Source organism: Phycodurus eques, unplaced genomic scaffold (assembly GCF_024500275.1).
Source record: "Phycodurus eques isolate BA_2022a unplaced genomic scaffold, UOR_Pequ_1.1 contig_179, whole genome shotgun sequence".
NCBI classification, from domain to species: Eukaryota; Metazoa; Chordata; class Actinopteri; order Syngnathiformes; family Syngnathidae; genus Phycodurus; species Phycodurus eques.
In genome coordinates this window covers 64,536-69,337 of record NW_026904176.1, presented here as the reverse complement: position 1 = coordinate 69,337, position 4,802 = coordinate 64,536, and the positions used below count along the sequence as shown (strand labels likewise).

Genomic DNA, 4,802 nt, shown 5'->3' with positions numbered 1-4,802 from the left:
AGAAGGAGAAAGGGATCTATACAGGCTCGCCAGACAGAGGGATAGAGATGGGAAGGATGTGCAGCAGGTTAGGGCGATTAAGGATAGAGATGGAAATATGTTGACTGGTGCCAGCAGTGTGCTTGGTAGATGGAAAGAATACTTCGAGGAGTTGATGAATGAGGAAAATGATAGAGAAGGGAGAGTAGAAGAGGTAAGTGTGGTGGACCAGGAAGTGGCAATGATTAGTAAGGGGGAAGTTAGAAAGGCATTAAAGAGGATGAAAAATGGAAAGGCAGTTGGTCCTGATGACATTCCTGTGGAGGTATGGAAGCATCTAGGAGAGGTGGCTGTGAAGTTTTTGACCAGCTTGTTCAATAGAATTCTAGTGCGTGAGAAGATGCCTGAGGAATGGAGGAAAAGTGTACTGGTGCCCATTTTTAAGAACAAAGGTGATGTGCAGAGCTGTGGCAACTATAGAGGAAAAAAGTTGATGAGCCACACAATGAAGTTATGGGAAAGAGTAGTGGAGGCTAGACTCAGGACAGAAGTGAGTATTTGCGAGCAACAGTATGGTTTCATGCCTAGAAAGAGTACCACAGATGCATTATTTGCCTTGAGGATGTTGATGGAAAAGTACAGAGAAGGTCAGAAGGAGCTACATTGTGTCTTTGTAGATCTAGAGAAAGCCTATGACAGAGTACCCAGAGAGGAACTGTGGCACTGCATGCGGAAGTCTGGAGTGGCAGACAAGAATGTTAGAATAATACAGGACATGTACGAGGGCAGCAGAACAGCGGTGAGGTGTGCTGTAGGTGTGACAGACGAATTTAAGGTGGACGTGGGACTGCATCAGGGATCAGCCCTGAGCCCCTTCCTTTTTGCAGTGGTGATGGATAGGCTGACAGATGAGGTTAGACTGGAATCCCCGTGGACCCTGATGTTTGCAGATGACATTGTGATCTGCAGTGAAAGGAGGGAGCAGGTGGAGGAACAGTTAGAAAGATGGAGGCATGCACTGGAAAGAAGAGGAATGAAGATTAGCCGAAGTAAAACAGAATATATGTGCATGAATGAGAGGGCTGGTGGGGGAAGAATGAGGCTACAGGGAGAAGCGATAGCAAGGGTGGAGGACTTTAAATACTTGGGGTCAACCGTCCAGAGCAATGGTGAGTGTGGTCAGGAAGTGAAGAAACGGGTCAAAGCAGGTTGTAACAGGTGGAGGAAGGTGTCAGGTGTGTTATGTGACAGAAGAGTCTCTGCTAGGATGAAGGGCAACGTTTATAAAACAGTAGTGAGGCCAGCCATGATGTATGGATTAGAGACAGTGGCACTGAAGAGACAACAGGAAGCAGAGCTGGAGGTGGCAGAAATGAAGATGTTGAGGTTCGCTCTTGGAGTGACCAGGTTGGATAAAATTAGAAATGAGCTCATCAGAGGGACAGCCAAGGTTCGATGTTTTGGAGACAAAGTTAGAGAGCGCAGACTTCAATGGTTTGGACACGTCCAGAGGAGAAATAGTGAGTATATTGGAAAATGGATGATGAGGATGGAGCTGCCAGGCAAGAGAGCTAGAGGAAGACCAAAGAGAAGGTTGATGGATGTCGTGAGGGAAGACATGATGGCAGTTGGTGTTCGAGAGGAGGATGCAGGAGCTAGGCTTACATGGAAAAGGATGACGCGCTGTGGCGACCCCTAACGGGACAAGCCGAAAGGAAAAGAAGAAGAAGATGCTACTGACCGAGATACCCAAGGTCAAAGTGAGAGTGTGTGGTGCATCGACGAACATGTGGTGGGTGTTTCGAAGTGTCGGAGTAAAAGTACCTGTGTGAAATTTAGTGAACAATTTACTAAGAATTATGTTGCCTGAACAGGAACTTGAATCCTGGACCCTGAGATTAAAGAGTCTGATGCTCTACCAACTGAGTTATCCAGGATCTACAGTCAATGAGGGAGTGAGGTGAGGAGACGAGGTGCAAATTAAGCGCAAGCAAAATAGGTACTGGAAAGACAGAACATCTGATTAAAAGCCTGGTATGCGAATGACCGAGATACCTACGGTCAAAGTGAGTGTGTGTGGTGCATCAATGAACGTGGTGGGTGTTTTCAAGTGTCTGAGTGAAAGTACCTGCGTGATATTTAGTGAACAACTTCTTAAGAACTATGTCGCCTGAACAGGGACTTGAACCCTGGACCCTCAGATTAAAAGTGATGCTCACTTCCTCTGTAAATCACTGAGGGAGGGAGGGAGTGAGGTGAGGAGACGAGGTGCAAATTAAATGCAAGAAATTTGACACTGACGAAACAGGTACTCGAAAAAGAACAGATTAAAAGTCTGGTATGCTAATGACCGAGATGCCCAAGGTCAAAGTGAGAGTGTGTGGTGCATTGATGAACATGTGGTGGGTACTTTGAAGTGTTCCAGTGTCTGAGTGAAAGTACTTGCGTGATCGTGAACAGCTGAAGAAATTTGTCACCTGAACGGATTTAAACCCTGGACCCTCAGGTTAAAAATCCGATGCTTTACCGACTGAGCTCTCCAGGTTCTACGGATTGATGAATGAAGGAGTGAAGTGAGGAGACGAGGTGCCAATTAAGCGCAAGCGACTAATTGACGAAACAGTTACTCAAAAGACAGAACATCAGATTAAAAGACTGGTATGCTACTGACTGAGATACCGAAGGTCAAAGTGAGAGTGTTGTGCATTGATGAACGTGGTGGGTGTTTTGAAGTGTTTAAGTGAAAGTACCTGTGTGAAATTTTTGTAACAAATGACTAAGAGTTATGTTGCCTGAACAGGGACTTGAACCCTGGATCCTCAGATTAAGAGTCTGATACTCTACCGACTAAGATATCCAGGTTCTATAGTCCATGAGGGAGTGAGGTGAAGAGACGAGGTTTAAATTAGGCGCAAGCAAACCGTACTCGAAAGACAGAACATCACATTAAAAAGCCTGGTATGCTACTGACCAAGATACCCAAGGTCAAAGTGAGAGTGCGTGGTGCATAGATGAACGTGGTGGGTGTTTTGAATTGTTCAAGTGTCCGAGTGAATACCTGCGTGATATTTAGTGAACAACTTCTGAAGAATTTTGTCACTTGAATAGGGACTCAGATTAAAACTCTGATGCTTTACCGACTGAGCTCTCCAGGTACTACAGCCAATGAAGGAGTTAGATGAGGAGACGAGGTGCCAATTAAGCGTAAGCGAGCAATTGACTAAACAGGTACTCAAATGACAGAACATCAGATTAAAAACCTGGTATCATACTGACTGAGATACCCAAGGTCAAAATGAGAGAGTGTGGTGCATCAATGAACATGTGGCAGGTATTTTGAAGTGTTGAAGCAAATGTACCTGTGTGACGTTTTGAGAACAACTTCCTTAGAATTGTGTCACCTGAACAGGGATGTGAACCCTGGACCCCCAGATTGAAAGTCTGATGCTCTCACAACTGAGCTATCCTGGCTCTATAGTGAATGAGGGAGGCAATGAGGTGAGGAGATCAGGTTCAAATTAAGCGCAGAAATATGACTGACTAAACAGTTACTCGAAAGACAGAACATCAGATGAAAAGTCTGGTATGCTACTGACCGAGATACCCAAGGTCAAAGTGAGAGTGTGTGGTGCATTGATGAACATGTGGTGGGTGCTTTGAAGTGTTCCCGTGTCTGAGTGAAAGTACCTGCGTGATAGTGAACAGCTGAAGAAATTTGTCACCTGAACGGATTTAAACCCTGGACCCTCAGGTTAAAAAAACTAATGCTTTACCGACTGAGCTCACCAGGTTCTTCGGTGAATGATGGAGTGAAGACAATGGATGGATATATATTAAATAGGTTAAGGAGGAGCTAGTTTGAAACATTTTATAACGACAAGGATTTCACATCTTTATGGACTGTATTAAAACATTTTGTCGTAGATTGTGGTCTTTCTTCTAACATCCTCCCCCCAATCTCTATCCATTCATTTCCCATACCGCTTTTCCTCACGAGGGCCACGGGCGTGCTGGAGCCAATCCCAGCCATCTTTGGGCGAGAGGCGGGATACACCCTGAACTGGTCACCAGCTAATCCCAGGGCACATATAAACAAACCATTCCCACTCACGTTTATATCTACGGGCAATTTAGATCTTTAATGAATGCAAAATAAGGCCTGTAAAATGATTGTTTGTTGTTCTTTTTAAAATGATTAACTTGATTTTGTTTTGGCCCAGATAACTGATCAAACTATGTCCCAAAGTCATTTTTTTGTTTCAAAGAGACATTTCCAATTTAAATGTCATTAATTAAATTTAACATTACTATATGAAGAAATAAATCACTCGTTGAGAGGGCACCTGAAGGAGCAAAGTGAGATATGGTAAATTTTGTCTGCCTTTTTTTAATAACTTTTAGGATCTTAACCGTTTATCCTACTCTTTATTAAAATAATAAAAAAAAGAAATTCACACTTATTTGATGTAAAGAATCGGGTATTTTTTGTGAACAGAGAGCTAGCTAACATTGTCAGATTCAGAGCTAATTGAATTGAAAATGTATCCATCCATCCATTTTCTGAGCCGCTTATCCTCACTTGGGTCGCGGGCATGCTGGAGCCTATCCCAACTGTCATCAGGTAGGAGGCGGAGTACACCCTGAACTGGTTGCCAGCCAATCGCTGGGCATATACAAACAGCCAACCAATCGCACTCACAGTCACACCTACGGGCAATTTAGAGTCTCCAATTTATGCATGTTTTTGGGATGTGGGCGGAAACCAGAGTGCCTGGAGAAAACCCACGCAGGCACGGGAGAACATGCAAACTCCACACAGTCGG

General features: G+C 44.2%; 1 non-coding gene across 1 annotated transcript; it reads right to left on the bottom strand.

Annotated features, from left to right (window-relative positions):
- Window positions 1-3,374: 3,374 nt before the first annotated feature.
- trnae-uuc (transfer RNA glutamic acid (anticodon UUC)) lies at window positions 3,375-3,450 on the bottom strand. The gene has a single exon. It is a non-coding gene; the product is annotated as a tRNA-Glu (tRNA).
- Between the last annotated feature and the right edge of the window lie 1,352 nt (window positions 3,451-4,802).